The sequence below is a fragment of the Poromitra crassiceps genome (assembly GCF_964638095.1).
Source record: "Poromitra crassiceps genome assembly, chromosome: 17".
In the NCBI taxonomy this organism is placed as follows: domain Eukaryota; kingdom Metazoa; phylum Chordata; class Actinopteri; order Beryciformes; family Melamphaidae; genus Poromitra; species Poromitra crassiceps.
In genome coordinates, this window is record NC_139635.1 from 20,292,082 (window position 1) to 20,306,122 (window position 14,041).

The following is a 14,041-nucleotide window of genomic DNA, read 5'->3' on the forward strand; positions in this document are numbered from 1 at the left end:
CCACTACAAGTGAGGGTCAAAAGAAAGCAAAAAGGGTGAGCTCGTGGCAGCATACTATCATGCTACTATGTTTCACTTTGTAACATTTGGGATGCCAGGATTTTTTCTTTAATGTCAAAAGTGTGCCTCCTTGGCACAAAAAAGGTTGAACAGCACTGCCATATACAGTAGATACAGTCGGTCTGTGTGGGAACGCCCACAAAATGTTACTACGGCTGGCACGCCAGACTAGAAGCGTGGGGTAAAACCACCCATATCTCTCAATGGGCTGACTCAACAAAGGACGGCGCTGTGGTTCTATACACTATACACTCTACACGGATTGGCGATTCAAAAGCAGGTAGCCTACATGTCTGTTCAGATGTTACGTTCACTGTGGGGGTTGAACCCCTGACCCTGCCTGGGCTGGGCTAGCAGCTAAATGCTAACTCTGCTGCATTGGAAGAACGGGAGGATTTACCCCACGCTGATCCATTGAACACGCGTCTATGACGAGACGCTGACTGAAAATATACAATGCAAACTTTTCCATACAATCCACATGTTTCCCTCTCTCTCTCTGTGAGGCCACACTTTAACCCTCCTTGCCCTTATTTAGATTTGGATGAAGATACCAAAGGTCTCCAACATGACGTAGTGTGCAGCAGGCAACATGTGGAGGAGAAACATCAACTCCACACTGCAGCTAAACTTGGCCACACAGTTGATGTGTGAGCAGCTGGGGAGGCTTCATTGTAGTTGTGCAGAACTGATCCACGACTTACAACAAGAAGTCATTCGATACTTCAGGTCATTATCAAGGTCTCCACTGCCGTGAGGGTGTTGTCAGCTTGTTGCACTTGTTGCGATGTGGCTCGTTCCAGAGGGGCTTTCCCTTCTGGCCAGGCTCTCTGCCAAGAAGAAAAGAAACAGCAACCTCTAAATGGACCTGCATTTTGCTTGGCAAGTTCATAGAGAAATTAAAGCTGCGGTGATTCGCAAGCTGTTGTTGTCATCCAGAGGAGCTGAGTCGGTGTCTCTGGAGAATAGGTTTTTACATACGGCACTTGTCCAAGGAAGACTGTACAAGGCTAGCAGGATAGAATAGAATAGAATATAGTTTGTCATGCTTGAGGAGCATTTAACAAATACCGATTCTTCTCACTTCTCAGTTTATTTGGATGTGATTTCAGCTGTCTGGCTCCCCAGTTGGTCTGCTGCCTCCATCCCTTCTATGGAGAATACAGTTCAAGTTAGCAAACCTAGCTTATAGCATACTACATGCATGTATAGAAGCACTGCTGATAAAACACTGTGCTTCATTGTGGGACTTCAGATAAACTCTTAGATTGTTCTTTTTTTAATTAATGCATGCATTAGTTAATTATGCACCCATTTATATATATATATGCATTTTCTTTGACATACGAGAGGAATTTAGTTGAAAGTTATGTATTTGTTTTGTTAGTTTGTTTTATTTCAGTTTTTGGGATATGTGCTGGGACTGAGGGGTGGGTGGGGGGACATGCAGTAGATATGATGCACTTTCTCACTACTTGAGGGCGACTGTAATGTAATCTTTCAATAAATAGAAAGTATCAAAACAACTTTTATAATTCAACATTTTGAACTAACTGAACACTGAAGAACACACTTCTACTTTGTCTTTTAGGATGTATAATTTAGGCCTACATTTTAGTTTATGTCAAGTGGGGATGCTGCCATGTGTAAACATTTCTTCTCAAGGGTTGGCGGTTCGAATCCCGCTCCCTCCCAGCTGTTGTCGTTGTGTCCTTGGGCAAGACACTTAACCCTCATTGCCTCGTATGAATGGGTATGAATGTCTATGAATGTTGGTGGTGGTCGGAGGGGCCGTAGGCGCGAAATGGCTGCCACGCTTCCGTCAGTCTTCCCCAGGGCAGCTGTGGCTACATCACCCGTAGCTTACCACCACTGGTACGAATGGTGTGAATGAATAATGATTTCTGTGAAGCGCTTTGGGTGTCTAGAAAAGCGCTATATAAATCCAATCATTATTATTATTATTATCATGACCCAGTTTGACTGTGATTTGTAGAATGAAGAGTTAAACGGAGATCGACCTCTTGGCATGTCCCACCCTGCATGTTCATTATTGGCTGTGTCTCTGACAGCAGGGTGAAATACTGTTCTACTCTCCACCCAAAGCAGATATGTCCTCCTATTGCCACATGCAGCTAACTGCAAAGCCACAATAATAGCCTAACACAATCTAACAGTATAAAACTGTTAGACTGTAAACTGTAAAAAAAAAAAAAAAAAAATCTAAAAATCATTAAAAAAATATATATATATAAAAATCTGTTTTAACACAACTTGTATTTATTTATTAGCACACTTAAATATAAAATGGATAAAAAAAAAGTACAAACTAGAAAGTAAAGTGCAGGTAGAGATGAGAAACCCTGAAAGGCCTTATTGGGTCGGTACATCAGAAAACCAAATAAGAACAATAATCCATACAAATGATAAAATACGACTGAAACATTTGTACTTTTCTTTGATAAGGAGGCTCGGTACGCCGTATGCCGACTTTGCTTCCTAACGATAATTCTTCACAGCAACAAAAGTGAATGTAACGATCATTGAACTCAAAATGTGTTACAATCCTCTTACTGCCTTGTTACCACCTCTCTATGGTAAATTAGCCTACGGTGTGTCCATTTTTAGTAGACTGCATAATTCAAAAACCTTGGTACTGGAACTCCAGGCTTTACTTTCAACATCCCTCTCATCTGTAGCCTATAACTGAAACAACAACAACAACAATGGCAACAACAACGGCAACGACAACAACAACAACATTCCAGGGAGGGAAAGTAGTAGCTGCATGGTGAATAATTAAATAAATAATTCCTGGAAACATCTGAAGATGGAAGTATCTGGACCATGGACTCGGAGGACAGAGAGAGCAATACAATTGGGGACATTTGGACATTTGGACACTTGTAAGTCTTCAACATTAGATTAGGGGTGATTTCAAAGTACACTTCTCACTTCCTTTTGGATTTAATGTGTACTCTGTGGTATTCTTACATTCTGACAGTATGACAAAATAAGTATTTTAACCACTTGGCCACTACAGTCTGCAACTCATACTTTTCTAACCTTTAGTTACTCAGACAGGGTTGATTGAGTGCACTTGTTATTTTTTCAGCAACACCAAATCATAGAGTTTTACACGTTGACAAGTGGGAGCTGACTGCACAGTACAGCCACATTCTTCTTTTGGCAACTGGTACAACCACAGTCTTAAGACACACTGATCAGCTATAACTGGAGCATTTGGAGGGTCAGTGTCTTGCTCAGGGATATAGTTCAATGTGAAGATAGATGGATAGATACATAGATAGACAGATAGATAGATAGATAGATAGATAGATAGATAGATAGATAGATAGATAGACAGACAGACAGACAGACAGACAGACAGACAGACAGACAGACAGATAGATAGATAGATAGATAGATAGATAGATAGATAGATAGACAGACAGACAGACAGACAGACAGACAGACAGACAGACAGACAGACAGACAGATAGATAGATAGATAGATAGATAGATAGATAGATAGATAGATAGATAGCCTCATGAATGGATTCATTCATTAACTTCATTCACAATGGTGATTCTTATTCCTTGCCTAAATCAATGAATCACAAGTTTTGGGCTGTCTGGAAAGTAAAAAAAAAAAAAAAAGGGGAAGAATGAGAGGGGAGGAAAAGCATAAAGCAGGTTTTCTGGCCATGGTGCGTAGGAAACTACAGGAGACAGTGGACATTCTGCCGGGTGGGGAGCAGGTCCACGTCCGCCCTCCCGAATCAGGACCCATCTGGTCCACCATGTCAGGATGTGGCTTACATTCGTCCTCCAGGGGCTCGTCCCACGACATGAGAGTGGCCCCCGTGTTCTCCAGGCCTGGGATATGCCCGTCATCACAGGTCCTTATGGCGGTCTTCAACAGCGGTCTGTTGATGTAGGCCACTGTTGAACGGTTGTCTGTCCTCCTCACCTTTCCCTGTAGCAGCAGCAGGAAGTGATGTAGGACCAGTAGGACTGCAGTTAAGTCCAGCAGGTTGCTGTGTCGGTTTGTCCTTGGAGGACACACACACACACACACACACACACACACACACACACACACACACACACACACACACACACACACCACCGACTGACTCCATGATCCATATCGTCGCTGTCAGATGAAAACCACTCATCTCCAAAAAGACAAGTTTTCAGGAACAAAAAAAAACCCCTGTGCTCTTAAAATACTGAACACCACGTTGTCAAAGTTGGCACATCTTCATTGTAGTCACTTTCTCAAAGGATGTGTCGTTAACGTTATAATACTGAATAAGCTCAAATGGTGTTACAGGATTACCAGTCCGATTTTGAGGCACCTTTTCCGGGGTGCGCAGCCCCGTAAAGCCGTCTGAGCGTACGGCCGTGAGCACATACCTCCAGCCGGCTCCTCCAGCAGCGACCTCTCACGCCGGGTTAGAAACAGCATCTCGGGGGAACAGAGCCTCTCAGTAATGCTAACATTACTCTCAGCAGAAATCATTATGATCTGCATGGTTTACATGAGTTTGCAGCCTATAGGGATATTTCGAAAACATTTTATTGATCTATTTACATCAGACAATGTCAGAAATAGACCCAACAAAGCCAGTTTACACAGCGGCGTTTGGTTCGGCTCTACAGTGCCTGCCTTCCGGGTCATTTCCTCATGCCTGGACAGGGTTCAGATGAAGGTAGGGGGAGGAGCTTTGAGGTTCTGCTGTCGCGTACACGATGTGATGGGCAGCTCTAAGATCCATTGGTGATATGTGTTAAATAGATGACCCAATAAAACATGTTTTCATTGGTCATTTAGAAGTCAAAACCTACCAGTAGATAGAGGAGAATATTCCATTTATAGTAAAAAGTAAAAATCATAAAAAAAAATGTCTTCAGTGGTTTTGATCAGACAGCGATGAGATCATACTTTTGTTTTCTCACATGCATTGAGCTCATAACATACAATACCCTCTTCTTCACTAGATGGCAACATGCCTCTAAACCTCACGCTGCAGATAAAGCCAAGAAGATCATTGACCATTGGCTGACACGCCTACATGACTCACTTTAATCCAACATGTCACTCCTCACATGATCACAGCTCAGTGGCTGAGAAGCCCCTCTGTAGATCTGGATGGACAAACTCCATTTGGCAGCCTGGAGTGTGATGCAAGAGGAGGCCACTGGGTTTTCTGTCACCGAGTCCACTGGAGAGAAGAAGACCAGGACTGGAGACAGTCTGGGAGGAGGGACAGGTGAGAAGACCAGGACTGGAGACAGTCTGGGAGGAGGGACAGGTGAGAAGACCAGGAGACAGTCTGGGAGGAGAGACAGGGGAGAAGACCGGGACTGGAGACAGTCTGGGAGGAGGGACAGGTGAGAAGACCAGGCCTGGAGACAGTCTGGGAGGATGGACAGGTGAGAAGACCAGGACTGGAGACAGTCTGGGAGGAGGGACAGATGAGAAGACCAGGACTGGAGACAGTCTGGGAGGAGGGACAGGTGAGAAGACCAGGACTGGAGACAGTCTGGGAGGAGGGACAGGTGAGAAGACCAGGACTGGAGACAGTCTGGGAGGAGGGACAGGTGAGAAGACCAGGAGACAGTCTCGGAAGAGAGACAGGTGAGAAGACTAGGACTGGAGACAGTCTAGGAGGGACAGGTGAGAAGACCAAGAGACAGTCTGGGAGGAGAGACAGGTGAGAAGACCAGGACTGGAGACAGTCTGGGAGGAGGGACAGGTGAGAAGACCAGGACTGGAGACAGTCTGGGAGGAGGGACAGGTGAGAAGACCAGGACTGGAGACAGTCTGGGAGGAGGGACAGGTGAGAAGACCAGGAGACAGTCTGGGAGGAGGGACAGGTGAGAAGACCAGGACTGGAGACAGTCTGGGAGGAGGGACAGGTGAGAAGACCAGGACTGGAGACAGTCTGGGAGGAGAGACAGGTGAGAAGACCAGGACTGGAGACAGTCTGGGAGGAGAGACAGGTGAGAAGACTAGGACTGGAGACAGTCTGGGAGGAGAGACAGTTGAGAAGACTAGGACTGGAGACAGTCTGGGAGGAGGGAGAGGTGAGAAGACCAGGACTGGAGACAGTCTGGGAGGAGAGACAGGTGAGAAGACTAGGACTGGAGACAGTCTGGGAGGAGGGACAGGTGAGAAGACTAGGACTGGAGACAGTATGGGAGGAGAGACAGGTGAGAAGACTAGGACTGGAGACAGTCTGGGAGGAGGGACAGGTGAGAAGACTAGGACTGGAGACAGTATGGGAGGAGAGACAGGTGAGAAGACTAGGACTGGAGACAGTCTGGGAGGAGAGACAGGTGAGAAGACTAGGACTGGAGACAGTATGGGAGGAGAGACAGGTGAGAAGACCAGGACTGGAGACAGTCTGGGAGGAGAGACAGGTGAGAAGACCAGGACTGGAGACAGTCTGGGAGGAGAGACAGGTGAGAAGACTAGGACTGGAGACAGTATGGGAGGAGAGACAGGTGAGAAGACTAGGACTGGAGACAGTCTGGGAGGAGAGACAGGTGAGAAGACCAGGACTGGAGACAGTCTGGGAGGAGGGACAGGTGAGAAGACCAGGAGACAGTCTGGGAGGAGGGACAGGTGAGAAGACCAGGACTGGAGACAGTCTGGGAGGAGGGACAGGTGAGAAGACCAGGACTGGAGACAGTCTGGGAGGAGAGACAGGTGAGAAGACCAGGACTGGAGACAGTCTGGGAGGAGAGACAGGTGAGAAGACTAGGACTGGAGACAGTCTGGGAGGAGAGACAGTTGAGAAGACTAGGACTGGAGACAGTCTGGGAGGAGGGAGAGGTGAGAAGACCAGGACTGGAGACAGTCTGGGAGGAGAGACAGGTGAGAAGACTAGGACTGGAGACAGTCTGGGAGGAGGGACAGGTGAGAAGACTAGGACTGGAGACAGTATGGGAGGAGAGACAGGTGAGAAGACTAGGACTGGAGACAGTCTGGGAGGAGGGACAGGTGAGAAGACTAGGACTGGAGACAGTATGGGAGGAGAGACAGGTGAGAAGACTAGGACTGGAGACAGTCTGGGAGGAGAGACAGGTGAGAAGACTAGGACTGGAGACAGTATGGGAGGAGAGACAGGTGAGAAGACCAGGACTGGAGACAGTCTGGGAGGAGAGACAGGTGAGAAGACCAGGACTGGAGACAGTCTGGGAGGAGAGACAGGTGAGAAGACTAGGACTGGAGACAGTATGGGAGGAGAGACAGGTGAGAAGACTAGGACTGGAGACAGTCTGGGAGGAGAGACAGGTGAGAAGACCAGGACTGGAGACAGTCTGGGAGGAGAGACAGGTGAGAAGACTAGGACTGGAGACAGTCTGGGAGGAGAGACAGGTGAGAAGACTAGGAGACAGTCTGGGAGGAGAGACAGGTGAGAAGACTAGGACTGGAGACAGTATGGGAGGAGAGACAGGTGAGGGGGAGACAGCTCACCCAAAACCCTAAACTTGTCTTTTTAATAGTTCAGCTGTTCCAGCTGACAGTCCAAGCTGAAGACAAGGCACACACAGTCAGGAGCATTAAGGTGATGCGAGGCTTGGATCCTGTGAGGCAAATGCAGGAATGAAAGTGATGCTTGTCTTTTGTCTGTGTTTTTGGTTGTTGACTGAAGTGTTTTCTTCAGCTGTTCTCTACATCAGTGGTTCCCAACCTTTTTTGTCTTATGTACCCCTTGAGCTGTTTTTCCATGACAATAGTACCCCTCACTCATGCGTGTTGATGATCACATACAAGTAAATCTATACAAAATATATGTTTCACTGAACTGCCAGTGTTTGGGCTTTTTAGTTGTTGTTTTTTGCCATTATCAGTAGCAGAACAGTGTAGCAGTTGACACTTGCCAGCAGAACTAGTTGCGGCACACACATCACATTTTAACAATGGGCTTATGAAATGACTTGGAATATAATATATATATATTTATTTATCATTTTGGAGGTAAATTGTATTCCCCAATCATTCCAATTACCCCCTGCAAGCTGCTCAAGTACCCCTAGGGGTACACGTACCCCTGGTTGGGAATCACTGCTCTACATCAGTGCTGGAGCAGCTTCATCTCATTTTCTCAGGTTTAGCCTTCTTGCATTGGGTTCAGATATATCCAGTGGCGCCGGAACGAGTTTGCAATAAGGGGGACACATTTTTTTTTTTTTTTTTTATATTTTAAAAAAAAATTATTTTTACCGGCGCCCGAAGGGCGACGTATTTTCGGCGCCCGTTTTTATGGACGTTTGGATGATTTTTAGCCATATTTAGATGAATATCTCATTTTAAATTAACATTAGGATTATACTGTAGTGATGTAATTATTCAGTATTTTTCCTTTTCTCACGCACTTGGTGACCTGCTCTCCCAGGTCATTTTATAATTACACTACAACAGACATCAACACAGGCAGAAACACTGAACTTATTATTATTATTATTATTATCACTTCGAAACACAGTGCAAAACTTGTCATCTCAACACAAAAATAAAATAACAATAACCGTATACGATTATAGCAGCAGCCAATGACAGTGAGTGCAGTACAGAGTGCGGGTCTGTCTGTCTCTCAGGTGTAATAATCCCACAATGATCACGGCTTTAACAAGTGTCACAGGCTGTGTAAACAGTGTTAAGTGGGCTCTCTGTAACTTGATCCCTGGGTCTGTCTGTCTCAGGTGTAATAATCCCACAACAATCACGGCTTTAACAAGCATCACAGGCTGTGTAAACAGTGTAGTGGGCTGTAAGCGTCAGGGGCAGTTGCCCCCTCAGATTTAAAAAAAAAAAAAGTTTTTTTTTGTTTTTTTTGTTTTTTTAGGGGGACCAAATTTTAAGGGGAACAAAATGTCCCCATGTCCCCCTTGTTCCGGCGCCAGTGGATATATCTGAATACTGTAGTTTTCAGTAAATATGTTTCACCACACACAGCTTCCTCTTTTCCTTTCTTAGCCTTTTTCTGTCTGCATGCTAACACAGCACTCTTAAAAAAGTGTTGGCAGGGCTAAGGTAGGATAATGATTCCAGCGTTTTAATGAATGTTTTGTCTTATTTAACCCAGACTAAACCCTAACCTTAACCAAATTGTTTTACTTAAAGTGACCATCTCAAACACTTTCATGTACAAATATATGTCTGTTAAAGGAGAATTTCATTATTTTTCAACCTGGACCCTATTTAAAAAATAATAATGTATAACTAAGTAATGTGAGCAGGTTTATTTATTTGTTTATTCGTGCAGTATTGAACAGGATCGCTTCAGTTGGCAGCCGCTTTGCCCACATGCCCCTACTGCAGTAAACAAACTTGTTTTTACCACTGACACAATGAGATGATTCCATCTTGACATTATAGATACAGTATAATGTACCTTCTGCTTGATCTCACAAAAGTCTCACAAAAGTTGCGCTGTTTGTCGGAAGTCAGCTGTGGTCGGGAAATCCGGAGACATGCAAACTCCACACAGAAAGGACTTGGGACGGACTGGGGTTCAAACCCGGGACCTTCTTGCTGTGAGGCAACATCGCTAACCACTGAGCCACCGTGCCAGAGAGTCTGTCTGTTATCTCCTTCCTCTCCTAACTGTATTGAGAGCAGGGTTGGTGTAGGGGCTTCCCGGATGGGGGTCATCCCTATGTTCCCCGGGTTCTATATTCCCCGGGTTCTATATTCCCCGTTTTTCAGCAAAAGGGTTCTTTGTTCCCCAGGTTCTATGTTCCCCGTTTTTCAGAAAAAGGGCTCTATGTTCCCCGCTTTCAGAAAAAGGGCACTATGTTCCCCGCTTTTCACTAAGAGGGTTCTATGTTCCCCGCTTTTCACTAAGAGGGTTCTATGTTCCCCGCTTTTCACTAAGAGGGTTCTATGTTCCCCTCTATGTTCCCCGCTATGTTCCCGGGTCCGATGTTTCCCCCGAAATGCCTTCGGTGACGATCGGCTTATACCCAAATCACTAAATGAACTAGCCTAATATAAACTACGGTATACACGTTTTAATGAGTGCAACACAAATTAACTTAAATACTTCAACTTACATGTCTCAGGGACGCATCCACACAGTAACCAAAAGTTATCAGTCTCTGTCTCTGAACCGCGGACAGCAGACGCTCTCCTCCCTCCTCTCCCCGTCTGCTCCGCGCGTCCGCTCCAAAACTCTGACGCTCACCAGACAGCTATTTTCTGAACGTTAGAAATGTAGGCTACTCTCCTCACAAATAAATGTTTCAAGTCATAAAATGGTGTTGGTTTTCTTGTTTTATAGTCTCATAATGAAGTAGGCTACGGGAGGATGAGCTCACAGCAGTTCACAATGCCCTCTGAAAACCACATAGCGAACCCTGCCTCTCACACCTGGGCCCTCTGACCCGCCCGCATGACAACCCCCCCCCCCCCCCTCCCCATCGTGGAAAAAAAGCGAATTAGGCTACCACTTAATTCGCTTGCGTCCTATGACAATACCATCTCAAAATAACAATAATAATCATCAAATGAGACATAATGAGCTAAGCCCGGGCGCCAGGATGAAATCAAATGGCTCAGGGATTGATTTGAAATAAATAAATAAACTGTGCGCACACAGTCACACACACACACACATCAGCGGCAGGATTGTGATCAGTGAAGCTGCTGGAGAGCTGGTTTAGAAGGCTGTCGATTACGCTGCAGTGGACCGCTCTGTACCGTGCGCAAACGTCTCCAGCTCCACGGATACGCGGATTGGCTAATTTGTGTTGCACTCATTAAAACGTGTATAGTTTATATTAGGCTAGTTCATTTAGTGATTTGGGTATAAGCCGATCGTCACCGAAGGCATTTCGGGGGAAACATCGGACCCGGGAACATAGCGGGGAACATAGAGGGGAACATAGAACCCTCTTAGTGAAAAGCGGGGAACACAAGAACCCTCTTAGTGAAAAGCGGGGAACATAGAACCTGGGGAACATAGAACCCTCTTAGTGAAAAGCGGGGAACAGAGAACCTGGGGAACATAGAACCCTCTTAGTGAAAAACGGGGAATATAGAACCCGGGGAACATAGAACCCGGGGAACATAGACATGATCCCCTAGGATGTGGCACTTCACATGAATCATGTTACTCTGCTGAATCACAAAGTAAAACACTTTGGACAAGCCGGTCAGATTATGCTCGTTTCTATGCAACGCAATTGCCAGAATAAAACATTGGCATTTTACATGTTTGAAAACCAGGGATAGATCTTTGCCGCGCAAGATTTGTGTGCGCAATAGTGCGCGACTTCCATCTTGTGAGGTTTGGTAATGCAAAAATACATTCGGATTTTCATGAAATAATGGATCAAAAGACCCCCCCCCCCCCGCCCCCAACTGGACGACCCACCTCCCTGAAAGATGATTTACCTAATTTATGGTAAACAATCGTGAAAAGCGTCAGAACGGAGTGCTTTGGCAGAGGAGGAAATGGGAGATCTCCATGAGGAAAACACAGAGAGAGAAGGTAAACATTGAGCATGTGCTTATATTACAGAGATTATTAATGATAGAAAGTGGGTTGATTACCGGTAAAGCCATCCTTTAATGCACCTTAAAGACAAACAAATGCTTCTGGATGTAACAATACTGTTTACGTGGGCATGTCTTGTAATGCTGTATGCAGATGGAAAATAAGCTTTACGCAAGTTTGATATTCATTGTAACTCAAAGGGAGGAATTATTTTACGCAGATTTTTCTAAACATAATAAACTTTCTACATCCATGATGACTACTTATATTCCCTTATTTTATATTTAACTCAGGTTTAGCTGTGCTACCTCTTCTAAAGTCACCTATTTCTGAAGAAAATGGTGAAAACGACATACCCAAACTAAAATGCTTACTTTGGCTGAACCGCTAGGGTTACAGACAACTGCCTGACCTTTTCTGAAAGGTAAGACTTTGACATGTATGCTCCAACTGTCAGAATGACTCTATGTGTTACTGACCCTGAGTAACACCAGCTCAAACACAGTGGTTGATTCTCGCCTAGAATAAAAAACACTTTTAGAGTGTAAACAGTTACCTGTGGTTGTTGTATTTATGGCTAGAAACCCAATGGAGACATAGCCACAGGCCTTACCACATCCCAACTCAAAGAAGATGAAAAAATACCAAAACATGAGTATTTGGCACTGGTTTTTGTAGGGAGATACCTAGGCGGATTTCCAAAAAGCCATTATAAAAAGCCATTTGAAAAAGCCAAATAATCTGAAATGTTGTCTTTGTCTTTGTACAAAGACAGCTATAACTTCTGCTGTGTTGATCTGATCTGAAAAAGGAAGACATGGTTCGATGCGCAAGATTCAGCTGGTTAATTTGGTATGTAGCATGAACAGCATTGTTCAGAACTAACCACCTAATTAATCACATAAATGACAGATGAACAGCAAAAAAATCAGAAACGTAACGCCGGGGTTACGGTGCCATGCAAGAGGTTGTGAAAATCATCTGGTAACGTGCATTAAATATTGAGTATTTAATGTACAGATCTCTCCTCTCCAGAGGTCACAGGAACTGACCTCTGGATGTGCCCTGCATCTTGGGGGGGAGAACAACCCCCCCCCAGACCGGTTTCAACTGGTTTGCCAAACGCCGAACACCGGAGTCCTGGACCTTGTAGAGAGGTCACTCAGCTGACCTTTGACTGGGGAGCTCGGTCATGTGGGGCTAATGCCCTCACCTCGTTTTTTAACCTTTATTTGTTCATAGGCTACAGGGAAGGTTCACATTCACACTGGTAGATGTCCAGTTCAACAACGTACTAGAATGTAGTAGCCTACCACAGGAAGGAGTTCAGAAGACCTGGACGTTAACACTTCCGGCTCGTACATGTAAAAGTCAATGGGATTTTTGTGTGAATTTCGGTTAAATGGATGAAATAAGGTCTGTAGTTAATACAAGTTTATGAAACAGCGACATTTGTGTTCAGTTCATCTTCATAGATGATGACTTGTAAATGTGTAAACACGGTTTTCAGAAAACGCTTCAAAAGTCATTCAAGTGGGGCTAATTTGTGAAGATTATCTTGCTGAACACAAACGTTGCGGTTGTTATACACACCTTATTTCATGCATTAACCGAAATTCCCACAGAAATCCCATTGACTTTCCCCCTAAGAACCAGGAAGTGCGGCGACTTCTGGGTAAGCCTAGAATACATCATCCCTGTGGCACTCTTTAAAGGCTTTTTCACTTTTTCAACAACAATGTGTGCTTTGGACTGTTCTTTTGGGTTAGATCAGCCTTCTTAACCACAATCAATTAACTTGATTCACCCTGCTTTGCCTGTTTCATGTGTAAACCTGGACTCAGAGATGGATCGGCCATCTGGGAGTTCTGGGAAAAGTCCAGAACAGCCGTTTGTTCCAGGATGGACACCGGCCCGCTGGCTTGGTCCTTTCTGATAGTTTGGGACACTTTTTTATTGCATGTTTCTTTAGCAGGGGGTTCCTATCTGGAGGAAACCCCAGGGGAGCAGCACAGGGTGAACATGCAAACTCCACACAGAAAGGCCCTTTTTGACGAGCCCACCTGGGCCGTATAGACGGTTTTCACCAGAGCGCAACCCCACAGCACTTCCTTTTTCTCAGCCTTCGGCAAACTGCAGAAATATTCACTTGACATCGTTACTTGTGTTTTCGCCGCTCAGCTGTATAGACGGTTTTCACGGAATGGTCAGTCCTGCACTTGAATGTTTTTTTTTCTTTTATGTCCATAGCAAACACTGCAACAGGAAGTGAGCGGGGGTTCAATTTAGAATGTTTTTGTTGTCAAGTTAAAACCGTCTATAGGCACTGAGGACATGGGAATGGGGACACGCCCTCAGTGCCCACAGGGTCCCAGGCGGGAATCAACCTTCTTGCTGTGAGGTGACAGCGCCACCACTGTGCCACCGTGGAACACTTTGATGTTGAGGTAGCTAATGATGTA